The following is a 15,937-nucleotide window of genomic DNA, read 5'->3' as shown; positions in this document are numbered from 1 at the left end:
TCCTCGTGGGCCCACACAGTGCATGTTTTGCAGGTAACCCAGCAGGTGCACAGGTGTATTAATTACTCACTGACACATTTTAAAAGGTCCACAGGTGGAGCTAATTATTTCACTTGCGATTCTGTGAGGAGACCTGCAAAACATGCACCGTGTGGGGTCCTGAGGACCGAGTTTGAGAAACTCTGCACTACGGCAATAACACTAGTGGCGGCGGCTGCCCCTGGGCTGCAGCTCCAAACATACATTGCGGTTCGGGAGACGGTCAGCTCATATAAACATATATGTGACATTGAGCCTAATTCAAGGTTGATTGCAAAACAACATTTTCCTCTAATGGTCAAAACCATGTTGCACTGCAGGCGGGGAAGATATACCGACGCCGGGATCTTGGCAGCAAGAGACCGTTTCCACCACAAGCGATTAATACATTTCTACAAGCATTATTTTTATAATGCTTAAGTACAATAAAGCTAAAATAAATATACTGTAGATTCATATATAAGGGTTAGTAATATCATACATATATAGAGAGAGAAATATATATATATATATATATATATATATATATCTGACAATTAAGTTTGCAAACTCATTGCAGTAGAAGTGCTGCATACCTCATTGCTGAATATTACTGTGGTCACTGTGATGTTAGTGTATTAGAATGCTTAATATTTGTAGACACTCCCTTACTAACATGTGTAAGCCTGAATCTTCAGTGATGGTCCCTGGGACCAGGGGGATGCTGGGAAGTGGGTGGTCCAGTGTATGTGTGTCTGGAGTTGGTGATGGAATAAACTGCACAGCAGTGAACTCACATGTCTCTGTGTCCTGATGACTGGATTTACAAACGTATGAACAAAACAGTCACCTGCAAAGTACTACCCTTGGGAAGCTATGCTACGCACCTATGTCAACACCTAGTCCACTATTCAAAACAACTGTGGAACTGGTTTTGTGCAATGCCCGTCAGAGCTGCCGTCATATTTCTCCTGGTGTCATCAATGTCATCAAAATTCCTTCCTTTCAATATCTCCTTTATCTCCAGGAACAGCCTCAGTTAAGATGTTCCTAACTATTTCTCAGTCGACGGTCTCTTGCTCTGCTATGCTCTTGACAGTCAGCCGATGATTTTCACGCACCGTTTGATGAACTCTTACAATGTTTTCTTCAGTTCTGCTCGTTGCTGGCCGACCTGATCTCTCATCGTCAGTGACACTTTCTCTTCCCTCAGAAAAACGTTTCACCCACTTGTAAACGGCTGTTTTCTTTACAGCAGTATCCCCGAAAACTTGCACTAACAGCTCTCCGATTTTGCTTCCAATCTTGACAGGTTTAACAAAAAATTGAATGTTCATTCACTGCTATAATTCAAGTTCCGACATTCTCGCGACAGTACACCAAAACACACAGACAATAATAGATGCCACTCAGGAAGAGACTGGCGTAGATCAACAACAACACAGCTGTGAAATGCTGATATGCCATTGTCATGAAACCATACTGTACTGAGGTTTCTATCCAGTGCTGCTATGACTTACTGTAATTGTCAGACCTACAGTATATATCACATCACAGACGAAGCCGCTTACAGTGCACCAGACTCTCTCATATTTTCTTGCACAGGAAGGGGTAATTCAGATGTGGTTGGAGTTGCTTTACATCAGGGGTGGGGAACCTTTTTTCTACCAAGGGCCAGTTGGATATTTATAAAATCCTTCGGGGGCCATACAAAAATTATCAACTTAAAGATTAGCCTGCCCCCATTAGATATGACCCCTAGTAGTGCTGCTTACACACACATATTAAAAGAAAGAAAAAACACAATACTCACCAGCCCCGCTCCTGCTTCCGGACCCTTGCCCTCTGCCTGGCTGCCCGCTCCTCAGAACTATGGGAGAGACGTCATGACATCTCTTCCATAGCACCACACACACGCACATTGCCAGAGCCGTAAGCCGGAGCTCAGGAGTGAGCTCCTGCCTCCGGCTGCTGCTGAGGGAAAGAAGCCGGGCGCCCGCTAGTAACAAAATCTCAGCGGGCGCCCGGCATCTCCCTTGGTTAGGTGAGCCTGGGAGGGCCAGATCAAGTGGCTTTGCAGGCCTTATACGGCCCGCGGGCCTGAGGTTCCCCACCCCTGCTTTACATGCAGCAAAGTTCAGATTATCGGTACTTTGTGCATGTGCAGAACCAGTTCTGCGCATGTACAAAAGGGTCCTGCACAGACAGACTCTGATCGGCGCCAGACTGTCAGTGATTGACAGTCTGATGCTGTTTGGGGGAGACGGCAGCAATAGCCTTGTTTCCTCCATGTGGAAGGCATGTTGCTGCCATAGCGGGGGAAGGAAGAGGCCAGGATCTCCGTCAGAGGATGGAGATTTCCTGGCCACTGTGTAGGACTTGCGGCGGCCAGCTTGCGCCTCCCCTGGGTCATGCAGCCAGCCTATGGTGTTGAAGAAATACGATACTGCTTGAAAGGAAGTTCAGATCAGTAATGTATGCAGGAGGTGTGATGCCCCTGCTGCTTTACCATATTAGTGCTGTCACTGTGCTTCTATGTAAGCAGTAGCGATAGTACCTCCAACCATATCTGAATTAGCCCCAGGAATTCTTATAACACAGGTCGCAGATGCAGCATAACGGAACGTATTGGGAGAAATAGCTTCGCCGCTTGTATCTGAGCCTTGTTACACAGGCTTGAGACTCATTCACCATAGATGTACAAGTACTGCAAGCCCCAGTGGTCAGTGGGAGTCATTCCGAGTTGATCGCTCGCTAGCTACTTTTAGCAGCCGTGCAAACGCATAGTCCCTGCCCACGGGGGAGTGTATTTTCGCTTTGCAAGTGTGCGAACGCCTGTGCAGCCGAGCTCTACAAAAACAGTTTGTGCAGTTTCTGAGTAGCGCTGGAATTACTCAGCCTGTCAGACTTGGTTTTGTCTGTGTCCCCGGAGGGGGCGCTAGTGGGTCAGTGGAGGTAGGAGGGAGAAAGTGAGGAGGCTGGATTAAGTTTCTACGCATGGGCGCAATGATGTTTATTAAACAGAAAGTTCACAAAGGCAGCAGAAATAAACAATAAGGAATGCAATGTCAATAGTGCAGCGTGAAAGCTGAAAGTCTATGGCAACAGAAATATGATAATGGATGAATGATAATTGATGAATGATGACTGATGAATAATAATTGATGAACGGTAACTGATGATAATCTGGTATGGGAACCAGAGCAGTTTAAAACATGGAGCCAGCAAAGATGGTAACATACAGCAAACCTGGTAGCAGAGGCAGGAGACTGACAACGTTCACAGTGCAGGTGATGAGGCACAAGCAGCAAGCAAGCTGCATCACAGGTGAGGAGATGGAATGCACCTGGAGCGATTCTCTACTGCTAGGCTGAAGCACACTGGGTTGGTGATTTGTGTGAAGCCTGTAAACAGAAGCAGGTGTTGCTGAGGCTTGTAGTTCCACGGAGCTGTAGAGGATAACCAGGAGCACAAAGTCACAGGTAGGTAACCAGGATCACGGAGGTATAGGTAGGTAACCAGGAACACGGAGGAACAGGTACCAGATCCAGACACATGGGTCGCAGGAGTGACACAAAGTTCAGGATAACCACAGGCTCACCCTGCAGCTCCTGATATACCCCCTGGTGTGCAGGCATTGGTTGGAGTGGGAAAAGGAGGTGCGGCCAAGCACCGGATTGGCCGCCATACTCTGACCGATGGAGACTGTCATGGCGGCGCCCATGCCGCGGCCCGGCAGGAACGCGGCGTGCTCACACACCCGCTGTCACAGGAGCGCTCCTAGGCCCAGGATGACGTCCGGCGGCAGAGGTGCGGATGACAGCAGAACGTAGGAACCCCGGACGGAGTCCGCACCGACGGACAGATGTCACTGTGGTGAGTCGATTCCTGACAGTACCCCCTCCTTTATGGGTGGGCACTGAACACCCTCGTGGCTTGGAAGGATGAGTGCTGTGGAAGACACGGACCAACCTTAGAGCATGGACATCTGACGAATTCACCCAACTTCTCTCCTCCGGACCATAACCGGACCAGTCGATAAAATATTGTAGACGACCGTACCGGCAACGGGAATCCAGAATCTTCTCTATCTCGAACTCCATGCCCCGCTGAGTTCGAACTTTGGGGCCGACTGGAAGAGCTCTTTGGAAGCGATTCAGGACTAATGGTCTGAGGAGAGAGACATGAAAGGCATTAGGTATTCGTAGAGAAGGTGGTAACTTAAGCTTGTAGGCCACAGGACTGATGACTCTGTCAATAGAAAAGGGACCGATGAAACGTGGTGCGAATTTCATCGACGGGACTCTAAGACGGAGGTTCCGAGTAGAAAGCCAAACCTTGTCACCAGGTTTCAGGCTAGGAACTGCACGTCTTTTGCGGTCAGCAAAGAATTTATACCGGCTGGAGGCCTTCTTGAGGGAAGCATGAATCTTCCTTCAGGTTGAAGAAAACTGACTCAGGACAGCAGTGGCAGCAGGAACATCAATGTGAGGGAGTTCTTGGAAATCTGGAACACGAGGATGTTGTCCATATACAGCAAAGAACGGAGTTGTCTCAGTAGCGGTGTGGTAGCGGAAGTTGTGGGCAAATTCGGCCCACGGGAGCAGATCCAACCAGTCATCTTGAGAAGATGAAACATAAAGTCTTAAAAAGGTTTCCAATTCCTGGTTTACCCTCTCTGTCTGCCCATTCGTCTGAGGGTGGTAAGCTGACGAGAACTTCAGTTTAACTTGCATGGCAGAACAGAGGGCTCTCCAAAACCTCGCTACAAACTGAACACCTCGGTCGGATATTATTTCCGAGGGTAGTCCATGTAGACGGAAAATCTCCCGTAGGAAGATTTGGGCGAGTTTTGGGGCAGAAGGGAGACCCTGGAGAGGAACGAAATGGGCCATTTTAGTAAATCTATCCACCACAACCCAGATGGTATTATATCCTTGAGAAGGGGACAGGTCGGAGATAAAATCCATGGATAGATGTGACCAGGGGCGACTGGGAACAGATAATAGTTGTAACTGACCTGCTGGAGACTGACGAGGAGTCTTGTGCTGCGCACACTTAGGACAGGATGCCACGAAATCTTTGATGTCAGCTTTCATCTTTGGCCACCAGTACGTCTCAGAGAGGAACTTGAAGGTTTTCAGGACACCAGGATGTCCAGTGAACTTGGACTGATGAGCCCAAGACAACAACTTGGGACGGAGTTCTGGGGAAACAAAAGTCTTACCAGGAGGAGGAGCAGGAGAAACTTGAGATGCGGCAAATACCACTGGACTCAGGATGGAATGCGGAACTGAGTCAGACGTTTCCTCTTCGGACTCCATAGATCGGGATAAGGCGTCAGCTTTAATATTCTGAGAACCTGGGTGGAAATGAAGCTTAAAGTTAAAACGAGAGAAAAACATAGCCCACCGGGACTGGCGAGGATTAAGGCACTGGGCTGCCTTTAAATAAAGCAGATTCTTATGATCCGTATAGATGTTGAACGGATATTTGGCCCCTTCCAGGAGATACCTCCATTCCTCAAGGGCCAGCTTGATCGCTAGTAGTTCTTGATCTCCAATGGAATAGTTAGCTTCTGCAGGGAGGAATTTACGAGAATAGAATCCACAAGGGTGAATCTTCCCATCAGTTCCCTTCTGGGAGAGAACAGCTCCAACTCCCACTGTAGAGGCATCCACCTCCAACTCGAACGGCTTGTTTACATCTGGTTGAGACAGAACTGGAGCAGACATAAAGGCCAGCTTGATCTTTTGGAATGCCGCCAAAGCTTCTTCTGACCAGTTGGAATGATCTGCCCCTTTCCGAGTTAAGTTGGTAATAGGAGCGATGAGAGTTGAGAATCCTCGGATAAACTTCCTATAGTAATTGGCGAATCCCAGGAATCGCTGAATAGACTTGAGAGAATTTGGAATGGACCAATTGGCAATGGCTTCCAACTTTGTCGGGTCCATCTGGAGATCCGATCCGGAAATTATATACCCCAGGAAGGGTATAGAGGAAACTTCAAAGGTGCACTTGGATAGTTTACCGTAGAGCCGGTTCTCACGAAGACGTCGGAGGACTTCACGGACTTGTAGACGATGAGAGGAGAGGTCTTGGGAGAAGATGAGGATATCATCCAGATAAACCACAAGATATTTGTACAGAACGTCACGGAAGATTTCGTTCACAAAGTGCTGGAACACTGCTGGGGCATTACTCAACCCGAATGGCATTACCAGGTACTCGTAATGACCATCTCGAGTGTTAAAAGCTGTCTTCCATTCGTCACCACTCCGGATTCTGATGAGGTTGTAGGCACCGCGGAGATCTAACTTAGTGAAGATGCGGGCTCCCTTAACTCTGTCAAACAATTCGGTGATGAGTGGTAATGGATAGCTATTTTTGATGGTAATGTCATTGAGACCCCGGTAGTCGATGCATGGACGTAATCCTCCATCCTTTTTCTTAACAAAGAAGAAGCCCGCACCAGCGGGTGAAGATGAGGGACGGATAAATCCTTTCTGTAAGTTCTCCCTGATGTAGTTGCTCATCGCTTCAGTTTCAGGAACGGACAACGGATAGGTACGCCCCCTAGGTGGTTTCTTGCCGGGAATGAGGTCAATGGGGCAATCCCACTCTCTATGGTGCGGCAGAACGTCAGCGGCTTTTTCACTGAAGACGTCAGAGAAATCTTGGTAAGCTGCAGGATGACTTGACTGGGTTTTAACTTCAGTAGACTTGATAGGACAAACTTGGGCTAAACAGGACTGGCGGCAATGTGAACCCCAGGAAGTAAGTTGTAACGTAGACCAATCAATCTGTGGATTATGTAGTTGGAGCCAGGGCATACCCAAAACGACCTCTTGGGTTGCCTGAGGAATAACTAAGAACTTTATTAATTCTGAGTGCAGGAACCCAACTCCCAGAACTACTGGTACGGTTTGGTGAGAGATATTCCCCTTGGAGATTCGGCTACCATCTACAGCTGTAATGTAGACTGGGTATGAGAGTTCACAGACAGGCAAACAAAACTTATCTACCACAGCTTGGGTGATGAAGTTTCCTGCGGCTCCACAGTCCACTAACGCAGATGCAGATTGAAGACCAACCGAAGTTTCTAAAGTCACGGGAAGGATAAGGTCTTGATTTGAAGGAGCTTGTCTAGAAGATCCCAACTTGACTCCTCCTTTACAAGTCAGGATCTGGCGTTTCCCGAACGCACTGTACAAGAATTAATCTGGTGACCTGCAGCCGCACAATAAAGACACAGTCTCTCACGAAGTCTTCTTGACCGCTCCTCAGGAGTTAGGCGGGACCTATTTATTTGCATAGGCTCATCAGAAGGTGGAGGCTGAAATTGTACAGAAGGTACCATTCTTGACCTGCGCGGCTCACTACGAGCACGTTCACTGTTGCGTTCGCGAATGCGAGAGTCCAACTTGATGCACAGGGAAATTAAATCAGACAATTGCTCAGGGAGATCGCGGGTTGCCAGTTCATCCTTGATCCGATCTGAAAGTCCATGCCAGAAGGCTGCTACCAGGGCTTGATTGTTCCACTGAATCTCTGCGGCTAACGTCTGGAACTGGATGACATACTGTCCCATACTACGGGTACCTTGACGAAGTTGAATAAGATCTGCAGAGGCTGACGTTGCACGACCCGGCTCGTCAAAGATTCGTTTGAAGGTTGACACGAATTCAACGTAGTTGTTCATCAGAGGATCAGCACGTTCCCACAGAGGAGACACCCAACTCAAGGCAGAACCAGAGAGCAGTGAGATGATGTAGGCAACCTTGGATCTTGGCGTGGGGAAATTGTGTGATAATAATTCGAACTGGATTTCACATTGGTTCAGAAACCCGCGACATAACTTTGGGCTGCCATCATACTTGCTAGGCACGGGCAGGTGCAAGCGTGACACTGGAGCTGATGCAGCCGGCATAGAAGAACTCACAACACTTGCAGGCGCTGGAGTAACTGGAACTGAAGTAGCAAGTACACTAGGCAGGGTTTGCTGTAGTGTATCAATCCGGGAGGACATCCCTTGCAAGAACTGAAACATCTGCTGCTGCACAGCCTCTTGACCATCCAAGCGGGAGACCAGATTTTGTAAGGCCTCTGACCCCACACTCCGACCACCGTCTGAGTCCATCGATCCTGAACTTACTGTCAGACTTGGTTTTGTCTGTGTCCCCGGAGGGGGCGCTAGTGGGTCAGTGGAGGTAGGAGGGAGAAAGTGAGGAGGCTGGATTAAGTTTCTGCGCATGGGCGCAATGATGTTTATTAAACAGAAAGTTCACAAAGGCAGCAGAAATAAACAATAAGGAATGCAATGTCAATAGTGCAGCGTGAAAGCTGAAAGTCTATGGCAACAGAAATATGATAATGGATGAATGATAATTGATGAATGATGACTGATGAATAATAACTGATGAACGGTAACTGATGATAATCTGGTATGGGAACCAGAGCAGTTTAAAACATGGAGCCAGCAAAGATGGTAACATACAGCAAACCTGGTAGCAGAGGCAGGAGACTGACAACGTTCACAGTGCAGGTGATGAGGCACAAGCAGCAAGCAAGCTGCATCACAGGTGAGGAGATGGAATGCACCTGGAGCGAGTCTCTACTGCTAGGCTGAAGCACACTGGGTTGGTGATTTGTGTGAAGCCTGTAAACAGAAGCAGGTGTTGCTGAGGCTTGTAGTTCCACGGAGCTGTAGAGGATAACCAGGAGCACAAAGTCACAGGTAGGTAACCAGGAACACGGAGGTATAGGTAGGTAACCAGGAACACGGAGGAACAGGTACCAGATCCAGACACATGGGTCGCAGGAGTGACACAAAGTTCAGGATAACCACAGGCTCACCCTGCAGCTCCTGATATACCCCCTGGTGTGCAGGCATTGGTTGGAGTGGGAAAAGGAGGTGCGGCCAAGCACCGGATTGGCCGCCGTACTCTGACCGATGGATACTGTCATGGCGGCGCCCATGCCGCGGCCCGGCGGGAACGCGGCGTGCTCACACACCCGCTGTCACAGGAGCGCTCCTAGGCCCAGGATGACGTCCGGCGGCAGAGGTGCGGATGACAGCAGAACGTAGGAACCCCGGACGGAGTCCGCACCGACGGACAGATGTCACTGTGGTGAGTCGATTCCTGACACAGCCCTTGCGATCACTTCAGTGTTTTTGGTGCCGGAATTGACGTCAGACACCCGCCCTGCAAACGCCCCGACACGCCTGTGTTTTCCCTACCACTCCCAGAAAACGGTCAGTTGCCACCCGTAAACGCCCTCTTCCTGTCAATCTCCTTGCGATCGGCTGTGCGAATGGATTCCTCGTTAAATCCATCGCTCAGCAACGATCCGCTTTGTACCCGTACGACGCGCGTGCGCATTAGGGTGTATATGCATGTGCAGTTGAAACCTGATCGCTGCGCTGCGAAAATCGTCAGCGAGCGATCAACTCGGAATGACCACCAGTGTGCACTAGCAATGTAGTTTTGTCACTCCTCGTTGTTTTATCATTGAGAATAAAACTTTGAGCGCTTAGGGTGATGAGCACGGATTCACAGGGACCCTTATGTGCCGACAGGGTCTAACTGGCGTGACTTAAACCACAATATATGAGGACACATTTGAGGACACACTTGCACTATGCCGCTGGAGGCCGCGAGCATTCGCACCAGCGGCTCACCCATTCAAGTAAATGGATTGTGGGTGCGTGCAAATCTCGTGATTCAGGAGTCGCACTGCATACGCTACGCCGCAAAGATATAGCAGGACACATCTGTATCAGCTTCAATTTCAGGCTATACACATCCAAATTGGGGGAAGGGTTTAGGAATGACGGCTGTAGCCCTCTCTTTTTAAAAGAACCAAAAATAATTGTTTCAATGGATAATATCCATCAGAGAGATATTGTAGCTGGAACCTTAGAAGTAGCCAAAATAACAGTTTGATACATTCTAAGAAAAAAAACCAGAACGTACTGGTGAACGCGGCAACACAAAAAGGTCCGGACGTCCATTGAAGACAACAGCGGTGGATGATTGCAGGATCTTTCATGGTAAAGAGAACATTCAGCCAAGTGAAGAACACTCTCCCGTAGGTAGTCATATCATTATCCAAGTCTACCATAAAGAGAAGACATTACGAGAGCAAGTATAGTGTGTACAACAAGGTGCAGACCATTCATATGCCTCAATAATAGACAGGCCAGATTGGACTTTGCCAAAACACCATCTAAAAGTGCCAGCCCGGTTCTGGAACAGCATTCTTTGGATACATAAAATCAATTCTGTAGTGTATATACTATCTGCTGAGATTCAGTTGAATTCTGAAAAGTTGATTGGACGGCTTTCAGATGGGCAATGACCCAAACATACTACAAAAGCAACCCCTGAGTTTTTTATGGCAAAGCATTGGAATATTCTGCAATGGCCGAGTAAGTCACTTGATCTCAACCCGATCAAGCTGCATATCACTTGCCGAACACCATACTAAAAACAGAAAGACCCAAGAACAAACAACAACTAAAGATATCTTCAGTAAACGCCTGGCAAAGCATAACAAAGGAAGAAACCCAGAATTTGGTGATGTGCATGGGTTCCAGACCTCAGGCAGTCATTGCCTGCAGAGGATTCTAGACAAAGTATAAAAAAAACAGAACATTTTATTTATGATGATGTAACTTTGTCTAATTACATTTAAGCCCCTGAAAATAGAGGACTGTGTATAAAAATGGTTGCTATTCCTAAAGGTTTAATACAATATTTTATCTATCTATCTACTTCATCTGCCTGTCACCCCCATCTCATCCACCCCTTACCAGCCTGGCTCCAAATTTATTCGGCAGCAGGACAACGTCCCCAAACATACAGCCAATGTCATTAAGAACTATCTATAGCGTAAAGAAGAACAAGGAGTCCTGGAAGTAATGATACGGCCCACACATAACCCTGATCTCAACATCATCGAGTCTGTCTGGAATTACATGAAGAAACAGAAAGATTTGAGCAAGACTATATCCACAGAAGATTTGTGGTTCTCCAAGATGTTTGGGGCCCGTCGGGATCCTGACTACCGGTCACCCGACCCCAACCCGTTTGGAACAACCTCTGTGCTGGGTTTCTTCAAAAACTGTGCAAGTGTACCTAGAAGAATTTCTGCTGTTTTGCAGGCAAAGGGTTGTCACACCGAATATTGATTTGATTTAGATTTCTCTTCTGTTCATTAACTTTACATTTTGCTAATTGATAAAAATAAACTATTAACACTTCTGTTTTTTAAAGCATTCTTACTTTGCAGCATTTTTCCACACCAGCACGTGAGGCTGCCCATGTACATTAGTCAAGCCTGGCAAAAGACAGTTGAGTGGACCCCTGCGCTGGATAATGTAGGCAGCAATAGGATATCTACCAGTGTTATCAAAACTGGAAAAGGCAATATGGACAAAACAAAAATTGGATAAACTTATGCGCCCAACATTTGATAGGAAATAAACAGATACTTATTCATAAGAGAGTTCTCAAGTCGCAAAATCAAAGATGACGGTTCTTCTACGTCTTTCCTTTAAGTTAGAAGATCCAAGTCTTTTCCTCCAAACGTGAATACCGTAGAAGGCAGTGGGGGGGGGGGGGGGGGATAAAAAACAAAGGAAAATACAATGTGTAATACAGTCTCTTTTACTGATCAGAGATATAAAACAATTCTGAAGGGATAGGGTCCTTTGAAGTGAATTCCCACTCTGTGTACGATCTGTATTAGAGGACCACCCAAATCAACGTGATGGTATATGTTATATAATGCTCACTTTGTGGCTTACATAAAGCAAGTGTTCTCATGCACATAAAGGTATCTTTGTCTTTATATATTACTTCTCCCAGTTAATTCCCATATGGTGCTCAAATGGTCAGTTAGAGGGTCCGCTTACACGTGGCTTACTTGTAACGAGTAGATGTAATCATATAAAGGTATATTTTAGTTATATTTCTCCAGAAGGAATGGTATTTTCATAGACTTCCCTCCAATTGATATTCAATATAACATGCAAAATAAATATGCAAATATCATGTGTAGACAATTCTTATCTCTATATTGCTGCGTAAGGGTGGGATGCTTTTTAACCTCTCCCACTTGATGAATGTGTATTTTCTTTAAGGATCACCACACAAGTGTTTGAAATGGATTAAGGCTCACTCGTGAATGAAGACAATGGTAACCGGTGTTAAAAATAATCAAGAGAAGCGATTTCTAATGAGCTTACACTTCAGCTTACTTGTGAAAATTCGATACAATCATGTAGCGTTTTCTTTTCCTCTCTGCTCGGAAACAGCCAAACTCCAAATAAAATTTCACCGTGGACAATTATACAACGATGAATTTATTGATAAAAAATATAAAAAACATGAAATAACTATAAAAACAACTGATACACCACGATGTTTATGACCAAACGTGACCAAGGAAAGATGTAACAACAAAATCCAGCTGGATAGGTAAATCACATAATGAGGGCCCGCATGTGCTCACCATTCCTGCCGGGTAGTCAAGCCTGGTCCAATCCCAGAAACAACGTGAAGCTATCCCTTCACTACTTACTCTTCGGCAAGAGTAGGCTCTTATTAGCGCTTGTGTCCCGACAAGAGTGGGTTGGCAAATACCCTTTGTTATTGTTGGTAAATCCGCCCCTCAGTAGTTGAGGTTGAGTTGGCTAGCCTCATTGTCCTTCAGTGGGATTTCTGAGTGTGAGAAAATGTCCCCCCAACATCACAACTTCCTCTCAGATATCCTGCCTCTGCGAGCTTCTGAAACTTGCTCATACCGTATATATTTGTGAAAGCCATTCGTACTTATGTAAACCAATTTCTATTTCAGGCTTAGCGGCCCTTTAAAGGATAGCGTTTCCCTCTAAAGTTAAGCAAACAGTGTCTTTAATTTGATCTTTCAGACTTTGACGACCACATCTGAAGTTTGTGAGTGGAGACACAATGTTTTCCCGAGCGCAGTAATAACCGGCTGTAAAAGTATGTCATCCAGGCACGGCGGAGCGAAACTTCCTATTCTGTATGCAATTAAGAACGGTCTCGTACATGATTTCTGCACCTCCCGGGATATGTTAATTCCATTCCACGTAGTCCCTCCGTGCAGTTTGAGTCAAGTGTGAAAGAGATCTAAGTATCCAAATGAAGCTTCTTACAAATGATAAAATATTGGCTTATAAATTATTCACACAGCGTTCTCTTCCCTAACTTTCTTTGTGAGGTTGTTTTTTTTTAGTTTTTTTTTTATTCTCGCTTCCTCGGGGTCGTATTTTTCCTCTGCAAATTGTCCAAAATTGGTCATAATCGGGCACATGTTCAGCGTTGTGTAACAGACAACCTCCCATTAACAATAATGTGTAATTCAATTGACAGCAATGAAAATTTACCTAGCAATATGTTGTCGTTATAGCCAACTGCTCTTAGCATTTAAATGATCCTTTCACCATGCCTTCTAATTCCTGCAGGCAAATATTCCTTCTCTCAGTCAATAGCACCATAGATTAAGTGGCAATAATGTAAAAATGGTGCCAGCTGTATGCAGACAATGCTGAGGAAGAAAGTGCTTGTGTGCGAGAAGTGCTGGGGATGGGAGGGGGGGGGGGGGGGGCACAGGTACAGGAGGGAGAGTCCTCATTGTTCTTCTGCAGAAATATATGTAATGAAGTGGAACGTGTTAAAGTTTAGATTTAAGGTGGCCGTGAATTGTGCCTGTGTTTTTGTTACACATTTTACTTTAGTATTGATGAGTCCAAAAAGAGAGACAGAGCCAAGTGATCTGATTGGATGTCTGGCAAGCTCGGCCGGATGATAATAGAACCTGATTGTATATAATATGACCATTGTCTGAGTGTGCCCATTGTGATCCAGAACATGTAGATTTGCTCATACACATGTATGTAGTGGGTCAAGTATGGCCGACGTATGGCCTAATTCTTTACACGGTTGCCACGGCACTGCCTTCCTGTGGGTTTCTGCTACCGTCCGTCATCCTAACCTCCAGCTAAGTGGTTGCTGCACCTATTCCTTATTCACCTATTCCTTTATTATCTTTTCCGCACCGCACTAACAGACTTGGGGATTTGTACTTTTATCACGATATGTACAAACCTGGACAGCGCTGCGTGGTCAGATGCATGTTGCAGCTCAGTCATATTGCAGCTCAGTCTCATTTTTATCAGATTAGTGTCTTTTTTTGCACAGCTATAGCACTTATATATACTGGGGGTGTATAGGGTAGGGGTAACGTGCTTTTGTCACATTAGCAGTGTAAAAAAGATGCAAACTGAGTCATTTATTGAGCTAAAAAGATGCATGGTGCGCCAAATGGGTCTGTTTGCTGCTATTTGAGCGTAGGGGTGTGTATGCTTAACAGAAGTCTCGAACTGGAAGTGACTAGTAGTGGCAATAAGTGGTCTTCCAGACAGCTCTTTAAAAATAGCGGGCACATAACTCAAAGAGCAAATGGGGCAGATCTATTAACCTGTAGAAGGGATAAAGAAGTGATAAGTGGAAGGTGATAATAACGCACCAGCCAGTCATTACAGATTTGAAAAATGACAGTTAGGAGCTGATTGGCTGGTGCGTTATCACCTTCTAGTCTGACCTATATGCATTTCGTGGTTAGAGAATTTATAGTTACCTCATTCAGGTGCGGAACATCAGCCCAAAGGCAGTATATTTATTTATTATTACCAGTTATTTATATAGCGCACACATATTCCGCAGCGCTTTACATATTGGTCATTGACATCAGTCCCTGCCTCAGTGGAGCTTACAATCTATTTTCCCTACCACATGTACATGCACACTCATTCATTCATGTTAGGATTAAGTTTTGTTGGAAGCCAATTGACCTACCAGTATATTTTTGGATTGTGGGAGGAAACCGGAGTACCCGGAGGAAATCCACGCAAGCACAGGGAGAATATACAAACTCCACACAGTTAGAGCCACAGTGGGAATCGAACCCATGACCTCAGTGCTGTCAGGCAGTATTGCTTACCATTACACTGTCCGTGCTGCCTCTCCCTTCCATCCCCCAGGAGTAGATCCAGTTGGATCTTGTATCGCCCTTGTTCCAGCTCATAGAGACAGGCAGCACTCAGACCAAGACCTAGGGGTAAATTTACTAAGGTGGGAGATTTTTAGAACTGGTGATGTTGCCCATGGCAACCAATCAAATTCTACTTACCATTTATCTAGCTGCTTCTAGCAGATAATAGATATAATCTGATTGGTTGCTATGGGCAACAGCACCAGTTCTAAAAATCTCCCACCTTAGTAAATTTACCCCCTAGTGTCATCAGCTGCGGGTCTGAGTATTCTGCACAGGGGCTCCTCCCTATGACTTATAGCTGGGCAAGCATGCTTAGCAGAAATGCTCAGTGTGGAATGGTTGATTCCCGCAGTGATGTCGTAGCCACTATATTTACTAAAGCCATTTTTTTTAGCAATTTGAAATTAATTAAACATGATCTAAATCAATGTTGTGGTTCAGGGGATGAAACACAAATTTACTAACATTTAAAAATCAATAAATGTGTGTTTTACCCCCTGAAACACAGCTTTGATTTAGATCGATTTTCACTGATCAGATATCTATTTAAATCGACATTTAGTAAATATATTATTGAACTGATGCCATAACCCCTTTTAGCTCCAGAAACGAGTGCTAGAGGGGTTTACCCCTGTGCCATCACTAGACATGCTGAGAGCTGGGGGACTGTGTTTGTATCGGGCAGCCTTCCTTGTTTTCCCTCCAGAGACATTTTGAAAAAGAGATAATTATTATCTTATCTAATATTATATTATATTAGTATAGCTAAATCATTTATCCGATACATTAGATACATGAAAATCTACTTACAGTAACTTTCTATTTAAAGAAA

At 45.7% G+C, this 15,937-nt stretch overlaps 1 protein-coding gene across 1 annotated transcript in view; it reads left to right on the top strand.

The window, feature by feature from the left end:
* The window catches only part of PKHD1 (PKHD1 ciliary IPT domain containing fibrocystin/polyductin), a 985,750-nt gene that overhangs the window by 429,762 nt on the left and 540,051 nt on the right, over positions 1 to 15,937 (top strand). The window lies entirely within an intron of this gene.

This window comes from Pseudophryne corroboree, chromosome 4 (assembly GCF_028390025.1).
Source record: "Pseudophryne corroboree isolate aPseCor3 chromosome 4, aPseCor3.hap2, whole genome shotgun sequence".
NCBI classification, from domain to species: domain Eukaryota; kingdom Metazoa; phylum Chordata; class Amphibia; order Anura; family Myobatrachidae; genus Pseudophryne; species Pseudophryne corroboree.
Note: the sequence above shows the minus strand (reverse complement) of the source record. Positions and strands in the feature narration are given on the sequence as shown.